This window comes from Petromyzon marinus, chromosome 1 (genome assembly GCF_048934315.1).
Source record: "Petromyzon marinus isolate PM22_M1 ecotype Great Lakes invasive population chromosome 1, UKy_Petmar_22M1.pri1.0, whole genome shotgun sequence".
Taxonomy (NCBI): Eukaryota; Metazoa; Chordata; class Hyperoartia; order Petromyzontiformes; family Petromyzontidae; genus Petromyzon; species Petromyzon marinus.
Window position 1 is genome coordinate 13,885,149 of NC_133667.1, and position 25,312 is coordinate 13,910,460.

The following is a 25,312-nucleotide window of genomic DNA, read 5'->3' on the forward strand; positions in this document are numbered from 1 at the left end:
ACACACACACACACCGGTGGCTTCTTCAATCGACTACGCTCGGCAAAAAAAAAACTCCACAAAAAACCGCAAGCAGCCAACGCGGCTTCGGTGAGAGACCTGGGACCAGCGGAGCCCTACGTCACGACTCTGAATTTCCCCGAGAAAATTGTCGACGTTCCGGGGAAAGAAAAAAAAAACCCCTCTTAAATATTCCGCGTGAAATAGTCCAACAACACCTCACCCCCCCCCCCCAGCCCAAGGAAATAAATTAAATCTTTAAAAATTAGGAAAAAAGAAGGGGGGGTGGAGTGGAAATCTCCGATCTGGCATCACCGTTGGGTCCGCGCTCACGTGGCCTCTTCGTTTGCTCGCCTCCGGTTTCCTCGGCAGCAAATTCAATGGTTTAGGGATCGCGGTCATTTGCAACTCGCTCGTGTAGACACAACGCGGACCGTTCAAAAACCACGGCAAACAACGCGTCAAGACCCTCCCCCCATTCATGCCCGTGGTCTTTAAAAATGGAGGGGGGGATATACAGGGTGGTCCAGATGTCTTGAGACCCCCCCCCCCACCCATTTTAATATCTGAAACGTAATTTTTTTTAAAGTTTATTTAAAAACAGAAAAGGAATACATGTTTGGGGTCAATTAATTGCGGGGAGGCAGGGGGGGTCATAAGACATCTGAACCACCTTGTATATGTAAAGCAGACTGGCAAGTGTGAACTAGATTTAAAGCTTTCGTGATTGCTAGGATCCATACTCTTTGGTTCTATTGGGTAAAGTCACCTACGTGACTTTACCCAATAGAACCAAAGAGTAAGTGTGAACTAATTGCATTTTAGCTGAGTCAATATGGGTACACAATAAGTATCCTGCGATAACTAAGCACAGCGAGAGGCCTGCCATATGTAGCCTTTGGGTGCCAGCGCCCCACATTGAGCCAGCCAGCAAATCCAGCAGAGAGTTCTCCATGAACAAAACTTCCTCGTGGTCTTCTCAAGGTGCCGATGAAATGTCAGACTTCTGTCCAAGGTTACTCTAAGGAAGACAGCTGCCGGGTCATGTTTTGGCAATTGGCTATTCAGGTGCACTTCGATCACCTAGGTGGTTTTGGCATTGTATAGGTGAACACACTATAAACTCAACTGTCTTGCTTGCGCTGAAGTAATCTGGAAGTTTGTTGAAAACACCTTGGGCGTATGATGCACAACTACAAATGACAGCTCAACGAAGTGTATTTTCACGTGGAAATGTATAGTAGCCAAATACTGACAACGGATATTGATTCTAAATGTTGAGGCGAAAAACCGGAGGACCCGGAGAAAAATCCATGCGACCACGGGAAGAGACCAGCAAACTCCAAATATACAGGCGTCAGGGTCAGGATCCCCTGTATACCAGAGGATGTAGTTAGCATCTCGCCACCGTGACGCCCTTCTCTTCTGGTTCTCCGTGTCTCATTCATCAGCCACAAACACGGGGAATAAAGATAAGTTAAATGCAATGGTCTTTTCCAAAAATATGATTAAGGGTATATGGGAGTGGCACCCCAAACCAAAAAGGATGGACAGACACCTCCAGCAGCTCTTAAACAGCCAAAACTTTATTCAGGACCCTTTACGACATGATCCTATCCGCGTGGCAATTTTGGCCACGCGTTTTCGTTACTGCCACACACGCGTCGCAGCTGAGCCTATTCTACTCTGAACCACGCACCTCACATTATCTCCTTTGATAACTCCCCGATTTAGCCAGCCACGTTTCCTCAAGCAGATGACAAGCCCATTCTCCCACCAGCTTTCTTCAGTACATCCCCCCCCCCACCTATGCAGCCTCATCCCAAATTGGTAGAGGTTGTCCCCATCTCTCTCCCCTTACCTGAACCCCACTAAACCTGCCATGCCAGCGCTGTCTGAAATAATTCAGTGGTCCATTCATTTGTATCACATCGATGTTAGAGAAATATTTCCAGAATCCTGGTCGTCCCATGGTTAGTTGGTTTCTCAATATTTCATTATTCTGTTCTCATTATTATTGCGAACTTATATACATATACATGAGCCTAATTGGTCTGTGGGCTATTCAAGTAAACTTCATCACCTGTTTTCGTAAGAGTGACTGAGCCATCATTCCATTATTGTAGCATTTCATCTCAGTATAAACAATAAGCGAACAATCCAATAGTTTTCTTCCAACAATTTGGTCTCGACGCTTGATGACGTTTACAGATATATCATCCAGTCCGGGGGTCTTCCCCCCAATCCCCGCCCTCCCTCTTCTTGATTCAGCAAAGGGCAGATGTTACTTTAACTGACAGCTGTAACTTCCTCCTCATCCAGGTTATGAGTTTGTTTTGCTGTAGAGATCTGCATAACATTCCTCCAATGTTGTTTTTATCACCCTCCCATTGTCTGCTTTCATGCTCCCATTACTTGCGGTCTTCAATAATTGAGTTCTCTGATTTATTAGTGGGTCTGAGATTCAATTGTCAGCTTGGATTTTTCGTCTCTTTTTATATTTCTCCTCTCCCCTGACATGTATTTTGTGGTTTCAGACATTTTTTTCTGTTTGCTCTTTTCACATTAACTTCACCACCACACTTTCAATTGTCGATTTGTCAGGAAAAAATCATTTCTTTGGTAACCTGTGGTTTGTCCATCAGAATCAAGTCTCATTCCGAACTTCACCAATGGACATCACCATATTTTATTTCTAACTCACCATACACATTAAAACAATCCTATTTGAACACCAAAAAAGGCGACTAAACATCACAACGGAAAATCTTATCTTTACATTTTTAACACTTATTTAATCGGTTGTGTTTTTATTATGGAAGCCTATGCAGGCCTTTATTGATTTTTGAATTACCTTTAATTGGTCTTGGATAAATGTCATACATTTGAGATAATCCACGTGAGTATGACACCTCTCAATCATCTTTCTGGGATTCCCCTAAGCAATGCTTTGATCGCTCGTGACTCTTCACATGTGAGCGCTGAGCGAAGCACTGCCCGCACACCGAGCAAGAGTACGGCTTCTCGCCCGTGTGCGTCCGCAGGTGCTTCTTCAGGTCATTGGAGATCGAGAATTCATGCCCGCACACTTTGCAGACATAAGGCTTCTCGCCGGTATGAATGCGTGTGTGGATTCTCAACTCGCTGGAACGTAAAAATCTATGTCCACAAACCTGGCAAATATGCGGCTTCTCCCCCGTGTGTGTGCGCATGTGGACCTTCCGCTCAAACACCCGGTAAAAGCCGCGCCCGCACACCTCGCACTGGTATGGCTTCTCACCCGTGTGTTTGCACAAGTGGATCTTCAAGTCGCTAGACTGCCAAAAGCCATCACCACACACCTCACAGGTGTACGGCGCCTTGCCCGTGTGCGTGCGCAGGTGGATCGTTAGACCAGTGGCCTGCAAGAAGACGCGCCCGCACACCTCGCAACGGTGCACCTTCTTGCCGGTGTGCCTGCACAGGTGGGCCTCCAGTTCGCTAGGTGACAAAAAGCTACTCTTACACACCACGCACCAATGCGGCTTCACTCCAGAACTTTCAGCCTGAGGGTTTCGTACAGGATCGGCTTCAAGTTCAAACTCGTGGGACCTAGTTTCACTCACAGTGGGCGGCTGCTTCTGGTTTGTCATGACGTTCCTTATTTTTCGGATCTCCAGTTGCTGGGTGGATGTGTTCTTGGTGACAGAGGTGGCAGCCGATTCTTCTTGCTGTGCTTCTTCCAACAGCGCTCGTGGTAAGACGTGCGGTTCATCCCTAGCTGCACATGCAAGGTTTGCTCCTGATTCAGGAAGCGTGGTATTATTTTGGACGACATGTGGGTGGAAGCCCAAGAGATGATCACCTTCAGAGAAAAGAAAGCAGTTCATTACCACGTGTTAAGCACTGCAATTAAACTTTATATATGTACAAAGGTTTATTTTTTTACAAAATGCAATTGTGGAATGTGTACTGATGTTATTCACATCTTTATCAATTAAAGTGTAAGATATATGTGAAGAATTTGTATTCAACTGTATGTTATTGCAACATTAGCATTCTAAAATGAATCCATTAAAAGAGAACACAAGTCCTTTGAGAGGTTGCCGAGTGACTCATAAATCAGACTACTGAAATGCACTGCGATCCTGGGTTCGATTGCAGGCAGCTGCCCATGATTAAACGAGGCTCTCAAGTGTATTGAAGCTGCTGGTGTCAGCGCAGTCACTAATGACTGCACACAAAAAAAATCACGATATTAATTCTGGTTCTGAAATTACTTTGGCTAAATTACAGCTCCGAAAATAAATAAAACGTCAGTTTGTCATGCGTCAAATATTACACTGGCTAAAAGGGTGGTTGTGAAAGTAATACCCATTTATGTTTCGACCATGGTCACGTTAAGGCATCTCGGAGGTACCTCTGGGATATCTGCTTCTGTAGGCTGTTCGCAAACCAGAATGGTTGCACTGCTCTGCGAGAGATCTGAATGGATACTTCTGTCTCATCACGTGATGCCTTATCACGTAACACAAGGGGAAAATCTCAGTAGAGTGCAGAATTGGTTTCTTATGCATAAAGTTCGCTACTCTTATTCACCATTTAACAGTGCATTATATGTTGTACATACACATTAATTTACAAATAACAGGGGGCTAACATGAAGTGTGTTCAACTGAGCCTTGCTCCCATTCTTTAGTTAGCAGCACACAACTCATGTTAGCATTGGTAACTGGAAAACATAACTGTGATTGAATAACATCCAGGTACAAGCACGCACGCAACACAGAATTGAAACTGGACTCAAGCCAATTGAATCCATGGCAAACACAGAATGTGGTTGGTGTAACTTGTTGAATGAAGAAAATAAATTTACCTTCACGGGGCTCGCTTTTAATAAGCTTCCCAATCGAGTTTGGTTTGGAGTCATTTGTGACTGTGGTCGAGTTCTTTTCTCCTTTTGCTGGACATATAAAAAAACAAATCATCAACATTGAGCAGTTATTGCAACAATTATCTTTTTTCTTCCCTATATCTGAGAACAATGAATGACAATGGCCTTTTTTGACCTTAAAACTTGCATTACTAACAATATTAATTAGAAGACCAAGTAATATTACACCTTAGTATTATGTTGAACTTCTTTTGCACCATATGTAGCCAACTGTGCTAATCAGAGGTGGGAGGGAAGGACAACAAGATAAAGACAAAAAGCAGCTCTAAAGAGGTATTAATTACATTCACTATAACTTTAAACATCATTCGACCATTGCATCAATTGTGACAGTTAAACTGTAGCATTCCCTGCTGTATCACGTGGTTTAATGTAAAGCAGCTGGTGACACCGATTTAAGAAGAACACCCAGGTTATGACTAAAAAAGTTACAAAGTGAAATCCCGGCCAGGATAAGCTCAACACATCCTCATCATCATGGTCAGGAATTAACCTCAGGTCACCGACCTGGGGCATTAACTACTGTGAAAAACGTTTAGAAAACAGATTTATCCTGGTACCCGCAGATGCTCCTTTTACTGTGATACCTGCACGACCAGAGGCACAGCTGAAATCAGGAAAACGATGAGTTATATGACTGTATTGCCCAAACAATGTAGCAAAATAACCCGTGACATTTTGGCGCGAAGGGATGCATTGCAATCCATCATGGATTCTATCCAAGTCAAAACAATTAAATGAAATCAAACTGCGTGCAATTATGTCAATAGTGGCTAGAATATAATGCAGTGTAAATGCCAAGGTAACATGCAATTTAAACAAGTGCATTTCAAGACTGCCAAGTAAGAATGTGTATTGCCCAGCACTCGAAAGCAGAGGGGCAATTATTGTAATATAGTTACGATAAAAATAAAATGCGTAGAGTGACATGATTGAAATTAAGGCACTGCCCTGTAGTTCTCAATGAAAAAAACATAACTGCATAAATAATTGAGTTATTTATTACCATTGTCTTCACATGGATGTATTTCCTCTTCCATGCCAACAGAATTCACTGAACCTGTTGATGAAGCAGAAGCCACTACATATTTATGATTGTCCATGTCATCCAACCTCTGCACGGACATCAGCAGCTCCCGGCTCAAGCCGCTGAACAGCGCGAGCAGCACGTCCACCAGGCCTCCTAGAGTCACGTTGCCAGGAGAGGAAACGGCGTCGTCCCAGCGCGCCGTCCCAGCGTCGTGGGGCTCAGCGCCCTGCAGGGCCTTCACCACCTGCCGCAGCACGGCGTAGAAGCCGAAGGGCAGGCGGTCGCGCGCCGTGGACAGCAGCTCGGCCCGCACGAGGCCGTCCCTGACGCAGGCGCGCAGGACCCCGTAGTCTCGGATGCCCAGCTCAGAGTCCATGGCCCGGGCCACCTCCGCGTTTACGCCCTGCGCCTCCAGCCACGCCGGGAAGTCCCCGCTCAGCTCCAGCACTGGAGCAGCCACCGCGCACGCCATCCTGATTGAGATTTGAAGAGAGAATGTTTACATTGGGTGGGAGATGTACATGTTCATTGACTTTGTATGGCCTGTGAATTCATGCTTTGCCAAAGCAAGAGTTGGTGGAAAAGGTTGCAAACTTGAGGGCTTGAATGTGTGAAATCAATATTCTGCTCTGTCTCACACGACTGTTGCCTCTGGGCATAGTTCAGTGACTTCAACAGGGCCACTGCTCTGTCTAGGTCATAACACCAATATTCCTGGTGATGACTGCAGGCCCCAGCATGGCATTAATGACTTGGTGTGATGTGTTCTTGGTGACAGGTGGTAGCCGATTCTTCGTGCTGTTTCATCTCACCCCTCTCGTGGTAAAGGGTCCTGTTCTTCAGCTGCAGGTACAAGATTAGCTGCTGAACCAGGAAGTGGACGCGCAAGATGTTCTTCACAGCGGCAAAAAATAATGTGAGGATAAAGTGTTCAGAGTTTTCTGGGTTTGGGTTTACGGACTGGATGCAATCATCGAGTTGTTAGGCATAGTTCAGCTAATCCGCTTTCTGCATATTGCATCAGTGTTCAGGTGCTGAGCTGATTAACGGGAAGACAATGCCAAATTTTATGATGAGTCTGTGTTGGTTGTTAGGAAAGTTTCTGCTGATAGTTTAGCTGGCTGTTCTTGGTATGTACATGCACATTATATATTTGTATAAATACGAGTAACCATGAACGATTTTTTTTTTACAATTTAACACTGCAAACATCAACACAGTTCAACCCAAGTCACCATTACCATGCAAGCAGGGGTCGACGGCTAATGTTCACTGGATGTTCAGAATATGTAAATAAATTAATCCATTAAAAAATGGAAAGTTTCAAATGAAGATTCAGAGTTGATCTGTTGGCACGGACGGTCCCGTTTGGCCAGTCGCCCGGCTATATTTTACGAGGGGAGAAACCCCCTCGGTGCAATGGTGGAATAAACCGTGGGCGTTAACGAGGGAGGTGTTTATTTTTCGTCCCGACCAGGGGTGGGGGAAATCATTTGGTGTGGCCCTGCCAAGGCAACCGCAGGCGGGACTCGAAATTCAATAAATCTAGGAACAAACCTGGAAAAGTAGTTGCGAGTAGCGACATCGTCAATACCAGCTAACATCATCAATACCAGCTAACATCATCAATACCAGCTAACATCATCAATACCGGCTAACATCATCAATACCGGCTAACAACATCAATACCAGCTAACAACATCAATACCAGCTAACATCAATACCAGCTAACATCATCAATACCAGCTAACATCAATACCAGCTAACATCATCAATACCAGCTAACATCATCAATACCAGCTAACATCATCAATACCAGCTAACATCATCAATACCAGCTAACATCATCACACGCCTCGCCAAAGAGAAGCGGTTCCAGCCGTCGCATTAGGGGTGAGTTAATTAAACGTTTGACCAAATATAACAGGCTAATTTTTAAGTTGACAATTTTGTAATGGCCCGCGAATGATGTATAAATATCGAAATGGCCCTTGGCAGAAAAAAAGGTTCCCCACCCCTGGACTCTAGAGACACGGTACCACAAAGTGCGAAGTCCACGAAAAGCCTCAACTCGCGACCACGTCTTGCTCAATAAGCCCCCGGTGACACTTGAGAGTGAAACGTGGTACAATCTCACCGCGCTGTGGCGTTTTCCGGCTGATGTGGGGAGGTGAAAAAAAATCCTCTCTCGACCAAAAACCTTCGCGAAGGAAAGAACGCCTCCGTCTTAGGTGGTTGAATATATTTTTTTTAAAAATCACCAATTTACAGAAATATAAATAACATCTTGATGTCGGGAGGTGAAAAATCCTCTCTCGACCAAAAACCTTCGCGAAAGAAACAACGCCTCTGTCTCGGGGGGTTGAATAAAACAAATGATAATCACCACTATGTTAAGAAAAAAAAACAAATAACGAAGTCTTCAATCAGCCCGCCCAGAAAACGAGACGGTGTTACCAAAAAAAATAACAACATTTAAGGCTTTAACTAGAACTCGCGACAACTGAAGCCCCATCCACTTTTAACGTGGCCTCGTCCCTCGCTCTCTTCCAACTGTGTGGCAAGCAACGTAAGCGGGCCAGTTTCGTCAACCGTGAATTCAAGGGGTTAGGGACCGCGGTGGTTTGTGTGCATTCTGCTCTTAAGTTCACCGACTTAGGAAACGGAATTCGTTCCCGGGACCCCTCCCCCTTTCCGCCCCTCGTTCGTAAGTCGAAACACAGCAATGTTACTGGATTTAAATAAGGCCATACGTGTCAGTGGACAACAGACTCAACACAAAAAAAGCAGTTCTGAAGAAATGAGTTAATTTAATGAGTTTCAATTCAAATGAAATGTTGTATTCATCCAAGTTAAGCCAATGGGTTTATTAAGAAACAAAGCAAGTCGAATTAATGTTCTAAAAATGGGCGGTGATATATTTCAACACGTCATATTTGATTCATAATAGATTTTTTTGGTTAGGTCATGTAATGGTCTGACCAAATTTGTGTTAAGGCCCTCCACCACCTGACACAGCCAAACATTGTCACGTGCGCAAGCGTTTAGCGCACCAATTATGTTTCAGCTCATTGGTAAGTTCAAGAACAATTTACACAATCAACGTCACCAACGCACAATACAAAGCGGCATGTTAAATGCGTGTACACTGAACACATCACATCAGGGGAGCGATAGTGTAGCTGTTAGCGTGCTGTGCTATGAACCTGGCGACCCGGGTTCGATTCCCGCTCACGGCCAACACCGGTGACGATTATCCGGGCCTCCCCTAGGTCGACTCAGCCTCAAATGAGTACCTGGCGCGGTGTGTAGTAAACATTGCCACTAGGGAGACAAAGGCGGTCGGGCGTGGTGCTGGCCACCCACCCCCTCGTGTACCGTTCCAGCCTTCATAGGTGCTCGCTAACAGCACTTGCCCCTACACTCCTACAGTCTGTTAAGTCTATATGGGGGATCTTTATCTTTGTTGTTTCCGCGTCTGTGTTTTATCATTCATTCTTACCTGAGGACGGTTGCTTGTGTTGCAACCGAAACGTCGTATTCTATTATTATTTTATTTGATATTCTACGTGACTTTACCGAAAGAACCAAAGAGTAACTCCACTCTTCTTGTTCCTCGTGTCTTCTTAATAATCAACACAGCTGACGGAAAATAATAAAAATGTGTCCTTTTCCAAAATGTGTTTAAGAGTATGTATGGTAGTGCAGCCCCAACCGAAAGGATGGACAGCCAAATCCACCAAGTCTTTGAATACCAACAGGTATTAAACACCAACACGTTTATTATTTTAGCGTGGAAACTTACCCATCCCATGCGTTCAAGTTACCCCCCCCCTCTTTCTCTCCCACTAGCTTTTCGCAGCACCCCCCCCCCCCCCCCCATCTAGATCTAGTGTCAGGATGTCCTTGCATGCCTCTCTCCTTTGATGCACGCTAAGGACCAGCTAGGAATTGAGAGTATCTCGGATTATCAATGGGGAGGTAGGTAGAATCAATAGTTTGCATCTCAAAGAAGCCCTTTATATCCACTGTGATCTATTCCACATTAGTCTTTGTCTGATAGCAATTTCAGGTCGAGGAACCACGGCTCTATGGGCTACATATTCAGGGTCCATGATTAATTGTGTTAGTATTGGGGGCATAGTCATGAAGCTGGAAATCTAAAAGCTGAGGTTTGGTAACTTGTGAGAGCAGACTTTTTGGGATGAAGACGTAATTGATCCTCGATCGGGCACCGTGTGATTTGCATGTGTGCGTGTAATCCTTTTCATTCTCCAGGGGTCAATATGCCGGTGCCGAAGTTTAATTTCTTCCATACTTCTCAAGGCACTCAGGTTGTCTGATTTGGTGGCATGGGATTAATCAATTTGAGGGTCTTGTATAGTCATCTCTTGTAATGCGGGGGGGGGGGGGGGGTGCTCACATTGGCCGATTAGGGGCGTTGAGGGTATTAAAATTGTTTTTATTGTGGTAATCACACGAGCCCGGTACAACGTTTCGATGGTTTCTGGTGAGGGGAACAGAAAAACCTCTGTGGGGAGGAAGAGGAGGGGACTTTCGGTACTTAACCATGTATAGGTGATGGGGGGATGCTCGGTGCCCACCTTGAGGGGGTCTTCCGTCAGGGGGGGGGGATAAAATATATGGGGGGGGGGGAGAGGGGTGGGGAGGAGGTACGTGACAAATCATATAACATACACGCGGATCTATATGTTAGGGTGTCCACCTCTATTCTGTGTCAATCTTATCTTAGCTATCAAAAAAGTGGAGGGGGGGGGGGTTCTACCCCTCCCTTACCCGCTCCTGTCTCCGGAGCCCCAACCCTCTCTGCCTTTGCCTCTCATTTTAAACTCCGGAAGAGGGGGGGACCACCTGGCCTCAAACTCCTTTTCGTTCCCCTTTTAACTTTGTGGAACAAGTGTTCGATCCCGGCGTGGGCTGGCAGGGTGTTGTGCCATTGTCCCCACGAAGGGGGTTCATGATCTTTACAGTAAGCCAAGATGGTTTTACTGCCTATGTTGAAATTTTGGAGTAGGACGTGCTGCTGTTTTGAGAGGGTACCTGGTTTTAGGCCTCACGGGGTGGTTTCAATTTATCGAGAGAGGTTGGTGCCGCATATACCATTAAAGAAGGCCGAGATCTTCTTGTATAGTTTTGCGATGTCTGCCGGGCATGACCAGAACGGATTTAAGTAGGTTTATGTTGTTTCAGGTGAATCATGGACAGTCAGGAGGTGTCGTCCTGAATTTTGCCCTTCTTCCACTTGTCATGTAGGTGCCAGACATAAATTTAAACTGCACCAGTCTGAGTGGTGTTAACCTTGGGCCAGATCTAGTGGCTTGCCAGATTTGGGACCATTTCTGCAGTATGACCTCTCGGGGAAGGCGGCTTCTATTCCATAGTTTCCTGGTTGGTTGCTGATTTGGTCCTGGCGCCTTCATGCCCAGCAAATGGTAAGCTTTCGATAGTCTATAGTTAGGCCTTGGCTTTTCCAGTCAGTCTATGATAGGATGGGTGGGGGGTCCGTCTAGGTTTTTGTCGGGGGATTTTGTTTTGGCGTCTCTGATCTGTAAATATGTAAAGAGATGGAGGCGGGATTTCAAATTTGGTTGGTGCCGGATAGAACGACAGCATTTCTCCCTCCTTGGTCGAGGGGCCTACAAACTTTCTCCCCTGGGGATCTGATTTGTTTGGGAGCACGAAATGACGGTTTTTATGCCGCAAGATGGGAACTCCTCTCCTGCTGAAGGAACGTGTGGAATGAAAACACTTGACCAACCCAATGGCGTTTGAATGTCCCAGCTTCGCCTGGCGTGAGGCGTCTCCTAAAGGAATGCGACATCTGCGTAGTGTAAATTTAGGTACAAGAGTTGTCCCCCATTGCCTCTTGATGGGGCGGTTGAGACCATTTACGCTCAGGGAGAAAACATTTAGCCTCTTGGGGGACAATGTGAGGTGCCGACCAGTGCTTGATGAAGGCCTCACACTATTTTGGCCTTGTGATTTGCAATAGAAACGTCATATTATTTATTTTATATTTTTTCTATGTGATTTTACCGAAAGAACCAACGAGTAATTCCTGTAGTCACGAAAGCTTCAAATCAAGTTTAATGAAAACAGGTGTTAAGATGTTCAAAACACCAAGGCATCAAGTCTCTATGATCCAAACATACATGTTGCAAAACATGCAAATATGCTCCAATAATAAACGCAGTCTTTGAAATGGACTGGCCTAAATCAGAGAAAACCTTCTTTGTGGTCTTGTTTCAACACCCGTGTTAGACCAGAAAATGTCAAAAGGCGAACAGTACAACCGCAATGCATATATACGAGCTATTATTGCTTTCATAACACATCTGTTTTATTTCCAGGATACCATCATGTTAGTGAATAAGTAAATGCTACCATGAGGAACAAAGTGGGGGGAGGGAGGTTCCTTATCGATTCCACTTGATCCTTATGAACCATTTCCCATTCCGATTACATACGTGTACATCACACCGTTTGGCACGAGCCTCCATAGCGTGTGGACGTGTCATTACAGTTCTCTGCGGTGAGTACAGTAAAATGTCTTCAAAAAGAACAGCGCTATGCCTCTAAATTTTGACTCGAAACTTTCATGACTGCAGGAATTCATATTCTTTGGTTCTTTTGGTAAAGTCACCGTAGATATAAAAAAATAAAGCTATGCCTCTAAATAAAATTAACTCTAGAAAGCTTGCGTGTTCCCTGATTCAGCGGGGAACGGGACCCACCCTGCCACTTGCAGTCATCTCGGAACGGGAAAGGGTTACGTGGCCTCACCGTTGTTCCCATTCTACTCCCACAGAGCTAATCTCTCCTTCCTTAAGCACAATACATTCTGGCAGTCAGTATCTAATGGAGAGATCTGAGATCATATTAGTCCAGAGTGCCAAAGGTAATGCTGTGGGGGGGGGGGGGAAATATCATATATGTTTGAGACATTCAATAATCCAAGTATGTGAAACATCTCTCAATCATCTTTTCAGGATTTCCCCAAGCCATGCTTTGTTCGCTCATGCTTCTTGACATGTGAGCGCTGAACAAAGCACTGCCCACACACTGAGCAAGGGTACGGTTTATCACCCGTGTGTGTCCGCAGGTGCTTCTTCATGTCACTGGAGATCGTGAATTTGCGCCCGCACACTATGCAGACATGCGGCTTCTCTCCGGTATGAATGCGTGTGTGCACCTTCAGCTCGTTGGATCGTAAAAATCTACGCCCACACACCTGGCAGACGTACGGCTTCTCGCCCGTGTGCGTGCGCATGTGGACCTTCCGCTCAAAGGCCCGGTAAAAGCCACGCCCACACACCTCGCACTGGTACGGTCTCTCGCCCGTGTGTTTGCACAAGTGGATCTTCAGGTCGCTGGACTGCCAAAAGCCATCACCGCACACGCCGCAGGTGTACGGTGCCTTGCCCGTGTGCGTGCGCAGGTGGATGTTTAGACCAGTGGCCTGGAAGAAGGCACGCCCGCACACCTTGCAACTGTGCACCTTCTTGCTGGTGTGCCTGCACAGGTGGGCCTCCAGTTCGTCAGGTGATGAAAGGCTACTCTTGCACACCTCGCACCGATGCGGTTTTACACCAGAGCTTTCCGCCTGAGGGTTTCCTACAGGATCGGCTGCATCAATTTGAAACTCGTGTGACTCGATCTCGTTCACAAGGGGCGGCTGCTGCTGCTTCTGGTTCATCATGATGTTCCTTATGGTTTGGTTCTTTCGTTGCTGCGATGTGTTCTTAGTGATAGAGGTGGCAGCTGATTCTTCTTGCTGTGTTTCTTCCCACTGCTCCGGTGCTAAGGTGTGCGGTTCACCATCAGCTGGACAAGCGAGGTCTGCTCCTGAATCAAGAAGTGAGGTCACATGTTGGATGATGAGATTTGGGTGGAAGTCCAAGAGATGATCACCTTCAGAGAAAACAAGCAATTAATTATCACGTGTTAAGCACACCAAGTAAACTGCGTATAAATGTACACAGTTTTTTTAAAATATATATATAATTAATGTGTAATGTATGCTGCTGTTATTGAAGTCTCTATCAGTTAAACTGTAATTTTTAAGTGAAGAATTTGTATTCAAAACAGTGTTATGTTATTGCAACATCAGCATTATTAAATGAATCCCTTAAAAGATAACCTGTCTGTAGGTCCAGTTGCCTGTTCGGACTGAAGAGTCATAAGCTCAACCGCCGCGCAACAGGAGGTGGTGGCATCTACCTCTGTAGAACATGAAGAACGAGCGGCATCTACATCTACAGGAGATTACACAACTTTTAAAACCATTCCCCATGTTTAGTGTACATGCCGTACAACATGTAATAGCACAAGCCGAAAACCTCAGTAGTTGCAGAATTAGTTAGATTGTATGTGCTCCATATTCGGAAGTGTAATTAACTGAGCCTTGCTCCAATTCTCGAGGTGGCAGCAGATATCTAGTAATCATAGTAGTGGTGCATGCAAAAACATGCTAAATGTGATTGAATGACATCCTGTTCTAAGCACTAGCACTGAAAGTTTGAGCTAATGCATGCGCATACATTAACTCAACTAAGCCAAGTAAACTCATGGCAAGTGCGGACTATGGTGAGTGCAGCTTGTTGAATGAATAAAAAACAACTCTACCTTCAGGGGGCTCGCTTTTAATCAGGTTCCCCGTCAAGTTTGATCTGGAGTCATTTGGTGCTGTGGTCCAGTTGCTTTCTGCTTTCGCGGGACAACAAATTTTTTTTACACGAAATCAACTACAGTAAAACCTTGGATTTGCGAGCATAATTCGTTCCGGAAACATGTTTGTAATCCAAAGCACTCGTATATCAAAGCACTCGTATACCATATTCTTAGCTCTTTCGGTAAAGTCACGTTGAAGGGAAAAAATACAATAAAATATATTTTGAAGGGAAACAATAAAATAAAAAATATATTTTATTATTTTATTGTTTCCCTTCAACGTGACTTTACCGAAAGAGCTAAGAATATGAATTACCGCAGTCACGAAAGCTTTAAATCAAAATTCACTCGTATATAAGTTGTGATCACGTGACGCTCGGCAGACAAAGCGTATACGTACTACTCGTATTGCAAGACCTCGCTCGTTTATCAAATTAATATTTAGTTTAACACGTAGGCTTTCGCGACCAATATTATTCATAATAAAGGTTCTTGGCTTAGATCGCGTTTATTTATAAATGTGTCGTAACCCTCCACCACCCGACACGGCCAATCAGCAAATTGCTTGATGATGCTGGATGTATTTACCAGCGAAACGTCGTACTCAAACTGTAAATGTGGATTAACTCTTCAACACACCGGTGGGCTGAAGTAGTGAATTATTTGTCTTTTGTCAACGTGACACTTTTTTTGCTGATTGGCCGTGTCGGGTGGTGGAGGGTTACGACACATTTATAAATAAACGCGATCTAACCCAAGAACCTTTATTATGAAAATTAATATTTATTTAAAATGTTTGCTCGTCTTGCAAAACACTCGCAGACCAAGTTACTCGCAATCCAAGATTTTACTGGATTTATTTTGGAACATTGAATGGCAATGATTGACCTTCTTACCTTAATGCCTATTACCAACAATAATATTAATTGGCAGGCCAAGTGATATCAAACCTGAGGTTGTCGATCACGTTTGCTATAACTTTAAGCATCATTCAATGATGCTGTATGACACGGTGTAGTGTCAAGCAGCTGGTGAGGCTGATTTAAGAAACACCAAGCTCGTGACTACAAAAGTTAAATGCTAGCCAGAATAAACTCAACGCCTCATCGCCATCTATGGCCGGGAATTGAACGCAGGTCGCCGGGTGCAAAAACGTTTAAAAAGTAGATTGATCCTCGTACCCACTGATATTCCTTTTACGGTGAGACCTGTACGGAATCAGGAAAACTATCTAATATCCAACTTAAGCAAAATTAACTGTGAAATGTTTTGTGGGAAAATGAGGACCTTCTGATGAGGTTATACCAGTTATAAAGGATCCACTGCAACCATGATGGATTCTATCCAAGTCATAACAATTTTTTGCATTGTGGAAAGGGTGACATCCCTACCACTTAGTGCAATTAAGTCAACAATGTCTAGCATATAAAGTGGTGATGAAGTCATTCTAACATGCAATTTCCACCACTGCATCAAGACCGCCAAAAGGAATGTGTATTGCCCATCGCTCGGGAGCATGGGGGACAATTATTGTAAAACGGTTTGGTTGCAGATAAAAATGATGTGACGTAAATGAAACTAAAGCGCTGTCCTGTAATTCTCTATGCAAAACGTAACTGTAAAAAATATATTTGACGCAATTATGCATTACCATTTTCTTCCCTTGGATGCGTTTCATCTTCCATGACATCGGAATGGAGAGCACCCGTTGATAAAGCAGAAGCCATGACATATTTATCATTGTCCATGTCACGCATCCTCTGCACGGACAGCAGCAGTTCCCGGCTCAAGCTGCTAAACAGCGTGAGGAGCACGTCCATCAGGCCTCCCAGCGTCACGTCGCCAGGAGAGGAAGTGGAGGCGGCGGCATCATCGTCCCAGCACGGCGTCCCAGCGTCGTGGGGTTCGGCCCCCTGCAGGGCCTTCACCACCTGCCGCAGCACGGCGTAGAAGCCGAAGGGCAGGCGGTCGCGCGCCGTGGCCAGCAGCTCGGCCCGCACGAGGCCGTCCCCGACGCAGGCGCGCAGGACCCCGTAGTCCCGGATGCCCAGCTCGGAGTCCATGGCCCGGGCCACCTCCGCGTTCACACCCTGCGCCTCCAGCCACGCCGGGAAGTCCCCGCTAGGCTCCGGCAGTGGGCAGGCCACCGCGCACGCCATTCTGATTGGGATTTGAAGAGAGAATGTGCAAATGTTTTCATTGGGTGGTAATTTCACATGTTAAATTGCTTTGCCCGGCCTGTGCTTTTACAGCTTTGCAATGCCAAGACGATGGAGAAAATTCCAAGTTTCAGGGCTTGAATGTGTGAAATCCAGATTCTGGACTCTCTCGTACCACTGCTGCCTGTGGGGAGAGTTCAGTGACTTCTTAAGGGCCACTGCTTCGTCTAGGTCATCATTACACGAATATTCCTGGTGGAGATGACCATGGGCTCTAGCATGACATGAATGACTTGGTGGGATGTGACGAATGTCGAACTTCTTCCGCACCATACGTAGCCAACCATGCTAATCGGTGGTGATCTTGGTGACAGAGGTGGTAGCTGATTCCATAAGGGCAACTTGCTATAACGATCTTTTTGTGTTGGCTATTGGGAAAGTGGCTGCAGACAATTTGGCTGGTTGCTATCGGTAGCTGCTACGTCCGGGCATCAACGACCCACGTTGAGCCACAGCCGGTCGAGCCAGCAGAGAGCTCCGGCGAACGCCAGTCGCTGGAACATCCTCTCTCGGGGTGCCGATGGAATGTGCGAGGCAGATAGCCTCTGGGTCACGCTTTAGCAACTGGTCCACTCGTGTGTGTTTCGAGGTCAGAGGTGGCTTCGTTGATCTTGTTGTATATGTGAACATAACGCATACCTGTCAACCCTTTATCAGTGCCTACCTTATTACAGACCAATTCAGACCTCATTGGTCACCCCGTGTCCCTTATAAATCTCAATGTTCATCCTACAAAGTCCCATCACAGGGGAGAAACACAAACTTTTTTTACCTGTACTGAAACGGCTGTATGCCGTATGGACCTGAAAAACTCAATTTCCCTGTACAAGAATTCAGGGTACGCCGTATGGGTTGCCAGGTATAACAATGCAAACTTTTGTCCTGCTGGCGCTTGGCTGAATTCACCTGCCGTATAGTCCGGAGGTTGAATGAAAACAGCTTGGGCGTACGATGCACAGCGACTGTGCGGAATGCTGTGCGTAGAGGCTCATTGGCGTGCAGTGTTCCAACGTTTTCTCGAAATCCAGCTTTACCATACCTGCTTTACTTTACCGTTTATAAAACAGGAGAGTATAAACATTTTAAAACGTAGGCTTTCGCGACCAATTATCATCCATAAGAGATTTTTTTTGGGTTAGATCACGTAAATATATAAATGGGTCGTTAAAACCCGCCACCACCCGACACAGACAACTAATAAGGGTTGTCACGTAAACAGAACGTGGCCAATTCGTCACTAGTACAGCACACCGGTATGTTGGAGAGTCAAGCCACAACATTTACAATCCGAGACGTACGACGCCTCTATATAAGGAACGAAACAGGTGGACTTCTCCACAAATATGTCTGTCGCCTGATGAAGCTATATTATGGAGTGTAGACATTGCTGATATGCCCGTAGCGCAGTAACGTCTGGGCACCCCTGCCCAGCTTCCATGGCACACGCAAACAGCCTCTAGTGTCAATCCACTGCTGGACGAGGGCCTCCACCGCAGATGTGGGTCTACTCACCGGTATGGTGAAGTATGGTCACCTAATCTTGTGGTACATTGGGGAGGGGGGGGGGTGGCGTTACATAACCACGCTTATCCTATACAAAAATATTGTTAGGTTTTACCCTTTCTGGCAATAAAACAGTAGGAGTTAAGATGTTCAGAGACCAGATAGAAACCTTTTGCAAGAAATCAAGTCTGCATGAACCACACAGAGTATTTAATGGCGAACATGCAGACAAAACATGCTCTAAGGGGCCGTCCATAAATTACGTCACGCACCTAGGGGGGGGGGGGGGCAGATATTTGTGACGATGTGACGAGGGGGGGGGGGTGAGAAATGTGAAGTCACATGAAAATGTGCAACTTTAAATAAATATAGACACGTTCTACTTAATTAAATAGACTTTTTAATGTGTTCTCCTACAACATCAGAGTGCAGCGCCACATTAAATACGCACTACAATGGCAATAGTTTAAAGCGATTTGAAGCATATTTGTGGGGGGGGGGGGTCTGACTTTTTGTGACGCCGTATGACGAGGGGGTCAAAAATCATCCAAAATCGCGTGACGTCATTTATGGACGGCCCCTAATCATAATGGATGCATTGACTTTGAAACCGATTGGTTCACACCAGACACAGCGTTCTTTTTTTCATGGCCTAGTCTCACCACGTGTTAGACGACCCAGAGAACAGCAACAAAATGCGAACAGTACCAAGACAATGCCACGTATCAGAGCATCTATAGCTCAAGAGTGAGCAAGTATATCGTGGGGTAGCTCTTCTTGCCAGTACGCTTACCCCTCAGTTTAACACGTAGGCTTTCGCGACCAATATCATCCACAATACAGGGTTTGTTTAAAAAAAAAACTCGCTTACCCTGTTGTGAAGAAAGATACTTTTGAGTTTCGGAGTGCGACTCAACAAACAACCCCCAACTCGTCTCTTTCTCCTCCTCGTTCTCCTCCCACGTCTATTCGTCGCTCCTAAACAGGGAGCCGTGGAGTTTGTCAAGATTCTCGACTGGAAAAATAATCCTCTGGCATAATTTGCGAATAAAAGGGTATCTCTTACGTAGAGCCTCTAAACAACAACGGCACTTTTTACAGGAATACCCCCCCCCCAAAAAATATATATTGGATCTTCAAACAGCCCAGCTCTGCCCGGCTTGGCCTCGGCGGACGAGAAAGGTATTAACAAACAAAAAAATACATTTAAATATAGAAGTGGAGGGAAACCTTTCGATAAGACAACCGAAACCATCAGCGGTCATTGAGAGGGCCGCTGCCTCCACCACACGAAACGTCGCAGTTCGCCGGTCTCCTTCGGCTGCGAATCGCACAGGTTAGGGACCGCGGTCATTTGAGACAATCAAAGTGGCTGGGGAATAAGGGGACGTCCATAAATGACGTCACGCACCTAGGCGGCGGGGGGTGGGGGGGGTTAAGACATTTGTGACGATGTGTGACGACCGGGGGGGGGGGGGGGTGAGAAATGTAACGTCACATCAAAATGCGCAACTTTAAATAAATATAGAATTGTTATAACGACACTAATTGTTCTAACAACACTCCTACAACATCAGAGTGCAGCGCCACATTAAGTACGCACTACAATGACAATAGTTTAAAGTGATTTGAAGCATGTTTTATTTTCAAAATGGAATTATGAAATATGGTTTTGGGGGGGGGGGGCAGAGCTTTGTGACGTTATATTTGAGGGGGGGGGGGTCTGACTTTTTGTGACGCCATGTGACGAGGAGGGGGGGGGGTCAAAAATCATCCAAAATCGCGTGACGTCATTTATGGACGGCCCTTAACCCAATGTAAGCCAACGAACGATGATGAATTTGTTGAGAACACAACCCGAAGCGGATCGATTTTATGGCTTTCAATGGGCGGTGAAGCACACCTGTTCAACCCATAGGGCTTACCCTATTATTGTACAGGGCAAATTGAGTTCGTGTTTCCCCCCTTGTGATGGGACTCTGTAGAATTAACGTTGAGATTCATATGGGACGCGGGGTGACCAATTAGGTCTGACTTGGTCTGTAATAAGGTCGGCACTGATAAGGGGTTGATATGTACGCTATACACGACACTATACACTACATGACACTCTACAAAGATAATAGGTTTTCCCCATTTTTTTCTGGCAACAAAAGAGGTGTTAAGATGTTAAAACACCAAACTGAAACCTCTTACAAGGAATCATGTGTCCATTAACCACAATTCTTGTGGTCAGTATGCAAACACGCCTTTTGGCGTCCTCTGGTCTAACACCGTTTTGAGACGAGGCTCAAAAGAAAGCTGTCTCTGGTGTGGACCAATCAGTTTCAAGGACAATGCATCATATCAAATAAAAAAAAATGCATTCTGACCACAAGCATTGTGGTTAATGCAGACATGATTCCTTGTAAAAGGTTTCAGTTTGGTGTTTTAACATCTTTACACCTGTTTTGTTGCCAGAAAAAAAGGGGAAAAGCCTATTATCATATTTTGGCACTGGCAAAGGAGATGTCATGATGACACTATACACTTCGCTACTATACACTACTACACTATACCATACCTGTCAACCCATACGGTTTACCCGTATTTTTGTACAGGAGCATTTGAGTAAAAACTGTTTTGTCTATTTGTTTGTGTTTCTCCCCTTGTGATGAGACTTTGTAGGATGAACGTTGAGATTTATAAGGGACACGGTGTGACCAATTAGGTCTGAATTGCTCTGTAATAAGGCAGGGCACTGATAAAGAGTTGACAGGTATGGGATTTATTTTTTGCTGTGAGATCTACATAAAATTCTGCCACTTTTTTAATCATCAACCTTAATTGTTCTTAGTTTATACTTACATATCACGTTAAGACACACAATCAAATTTGTATTGAGTTCCCCGATTTATTTTCTCATTACAATTTAGATGTTGCTGCTATAAATGTTCAAATGATGGGTCACTTTGTTGAGCTGTCATTTGTGGCCAGGTCACTTCTGAAGAATGTTAATACCTCAGTGGGCTTTGCCTAGTAGGATGGGGATGGTTTGGTTTCATCTGTACTGTTTGTGTGATATGTTGACCTTTCTTGTACTTTGGACAATCATGTTTTTGTCTATTGTTGTAACGTTCTTACTCAACCCTAATGGACATCTATGAAAAAGAGCTTCAGAGCTCATCGGATTCCTCCAGTATACAGAAAAATACTTTCATCTTTTTATTTTCTCCGAGTATCTTGCAGTTTTAGACAATTTGCTCTCCGTGTAAGCGGGGGCCGCGTCCCAACTTTCTCAACGTGATCTCGCGGAGAGCATGGAGTTAAAGCCAGAGCTTTAAGACTTTGGTACTCTTGAGTTGTGTTCTGCTCCTTCTCGTCACCGTGTCGTGTCAAGAGGACTCTGTGAGCAAGCAATGAACGGTGGCAGTACTTTATTCATCTACATAAAATTCCGCCATGCTCCCGACAGAAGCTTTTCATGTGAATAACCAAGGCCCGTACCGTAACACTGACTTTGCTTTCGCTCAGCATGCTACGTTGCACTTTCGGACACAACCACTACAATAGAGCATCCCAGCTAAATCCGCAATGTGTGTACGCGAAATGTATGATTATAAAGACCCGGGATGTTCCTTAACTCTCATTACCCAACAATAATAAATATAACTATTTCCATAAACCCCAATAAACTAAAAACCCCATGTTACTTGTAACATGTATGAGTACGCAAGATCGTACACTCGCGGTTTGTCTATGTGCAGTGCACTCGGCTCTGACGCATATACGAGTGAGCATATGTTAAGCATTTTCGTTTTTCATAAAATTAGTTCTGCTCATTCTTTGGTTACGTTGAAGTGCAACTGACATGGCACCAGGTTGGGATCACGTTCTGTATTGATCCCGTTGGAAGAAATGTCTCTGGCAATCTGTGCCTTTTTCTGTCAGACTCAAGTCTCATTCCTAGTTTCACCATTTGGATATCACAACATGCATTTCCTAGATTCCTGCTTTCTTAAAAACTGCAAACCAGTAGCACCAACTAAAAATGCGGAATATCCATCTTTTTAAACATTTTGAAAACACGTTATTGGTTTCATGTGCAATTAGTAGTTAAGCTATCCACGTCTTTATTGCTTTTTAATTATTTTCAGGGTATACATTTGAGACATTCAATAATAATCCATATAAGTGGGACACTGTGTCAGTCAACTTTTTGGGATTCCCCCAAGCCATGCTTTGTTCACTATTGACTCTTCAACAGCGAGCGTTGAGCGAAGCACCGCCCGCACACCGAGCAAGAGTACGCCTTCTCACCCGTGTGCGTCCGCAGGTGCGTCTTTAGGTCATGTGAGCTCGTAAATTCGCGCCCGGACACTTTTCAGATGTGCGGCTTCTCGCCGGTATGAATGCGTGTGTGCGCCTTCAGCTCGCCCGATCGCAAAAAGCCACGCCCGCACACCTTAAGACACACGTAATCAAATTTGTATTGAGTTCCCTGGACCTTCCGCTCAAAGGCCCGGTAAAAGCCCGTGCCCACACACCTCGCACTGGTACGGTCTCTCGCCCGTGTGTTTGCACAAGTGGATCTTCAGGTCGCTGGACTGCCAAAAGCCATCACGGCACACGCCGCAGGTGTACGGCGCCTTGCCCGTGTGCGTGCGCAGGTGGATCGTTAGACCAGTGGCCTGGAAGAAGACGCGCCCGCACACCTAGCAACTGTGCACCTTCTTGCCGGTGTGCCTGCACAGGTGGGCCTCCAGTTCGTCAGGTGATGAAAGGCTACTCTTGCACACCTCGCACCAATGCGGCTTTGCTCCATGGCTCTTCGCCGGAGGGTTTCCTCCGGGATCAACTTCATCAAGTTCGAACTCACGTGACTCAATCTCACTCAAAGGAGGCGACTGCTTCTGGTTTGTTGATACACTACTTCTGTGTCGGTTGTCCAGTTTGTGCAATGTGCTCTTAATAATAGAGATGGCAGCTGATGGTTCCTGTTGTGTTCCATCCGACCCCTCTCGTGGTAAAGAGTGTGGTTCACTGTCGGCTGCACATGCGAGGTGTTCCCCTGAATCAGGAAGAGGGTTTTCTTTTTGGATGATGAGATGTGGGTGGAAGTCAAGAGATGATCACCTTCAGAGAAAACAAGGCAGTTCATCATCACGTGTTAAGAACTGCAAGTAAACTTTATATATAAGTTTGTTTTGCAATACGTAATTCATGTGCATTGTGTATGGATATTATACAAGGCTCTATAACTGAAAGTGTAATATTTAACTGAAGGTCTTATATTAAAAACAGTATATTTTATCATCAGCATTATAAAATGAATTTCTTAAAACAGAACAAGTCTTTTAGAGGTGGTGAGGTGACTCAAATATCAGTGCAATGAGCTGGCACCGCTGAGATCCTGGATTCGAATGCAGGCAACTTCCTGGGATAACACCGGGTTCTCAAGTGCAGTGATTTGTTTGGTAGCCTGATCATTAATGATTACGCAACAAAACCATAATTTTACATTTGATTCTGAACTTCATTTAACTAAGTTCCAGCTCTGACTTCAACTGTCTTGTGAAAGTATTTGTCATTAGAATATTGACCACAGTCACTTTAAGAGATCTGAAAGGTATGATGTTTACTTCCTTGGGCCATTCACGAACGTGAAGGTTGCGCGACTGTGCAGGGCACAACTGCCTATTTTAACGGGCGCATGCAAGGTACAACTGTGAGCCCCTTAATTTCTCCCAACTCACTTTTAGTGAAATACATATGGATGTTTTTAACCTGTATATGTAGGCTATAACTATATCGTATTTTAGTTGCACCATGTATTGGGTTTAGAGAAAGACAGACTCACAGTGACAGTATTAATAAAGAGATTTAAGGGCACAATACTCACAATTAAATAATCGCGCGTCTTGCTTTCATGTGCCAGTTAGCAAAAATACCTGTTGTTCAATAACAAACACCAGTAGCACTACTCTATTTGACGTGGTGTATTTTTCGGAAATATATATTTTTTGACGCGTAACAATGTTTTTTTTGCCATTTATAGTTAATTGTCGGAATATTTTTTCGATTTTTTTACTTGTTAATTCATTGATTCAGGGCCCCCCTTGTGGCCGACTGGGCCCCTATGTGTCCCATAACGAATGCCACGTACCCCATAATTGCGCCCCTGCTATTGTACCGGACATCTGAATGGTACTTAAGTCTTATCACACGATGCCTTATCACATGATAGCAGATGGGGAGAACCTCAGTCGGTGCGCAATTGGTTCGTCGTGACGATTCATAATCATGAGTCACCAGCCGCCAATTAACACGAACACATGAATTCAAATATAACAGAAGGCTCCCTTGAAGTGCGTTCAACTGAGCCTTGTTCCAATTCTTCAGATGGCAGCACGTAACTTGAAACATCAGCGGTGGTATCTGGGAAAACACAAATGTGATTGAATGGCATCCAAACACAAACCCGAACACAAAACGTTTGAAGCCGATGTGTGTGCATACATTTGCAATTGAATTCATGGGAATATGGTTAGTACAGCTTCATGAATTAAGGAAACAACTTTACCTTCAGGGGGCTCGCTTTTAATGAGGTTCTCCATGAATTTTGCTTTCACTGGACAAATAAATAAAACCACGAGATTACCATTGTGAGCAGCCATTGTCTCAATATTGTTCCTTCACTATATTTGGGATCAATGATTGACCGTATTACCTTAATACCTGCATTACCAACAATTATATAAATCAGAAGACCAAGTGAAATAAAACCTTAGCTGTCGATCGTGTGTGCTATAACGTTAAGCATTATTCAGTCCTTGCATTGAATCTGACCTGTGACAGCGCTAAAACGTAGTGTATCATGTGGTCAAGCAGCTGGTGAAACTCATTTGAGAACACCAAGCTGATGACTGAATGTGTATCGCCCAGTGCTCGGGAGCA

The 25,312-nt window shown here is 44.9% G+C and overlaps 1 pseudogene; it reads right to left on the bottom strand.

Annotated features, from left to right (window-relative positions):
- Positions 1-1,568: 1,568 nt before the first annotated feature.
- Positions 1,569-23,487, bottom strand: LOC116942627 (uncharacterized; annotated as a pseudogene).
- Positions 23,488-25,312: the final 1,825 nt, after the last annotated feature.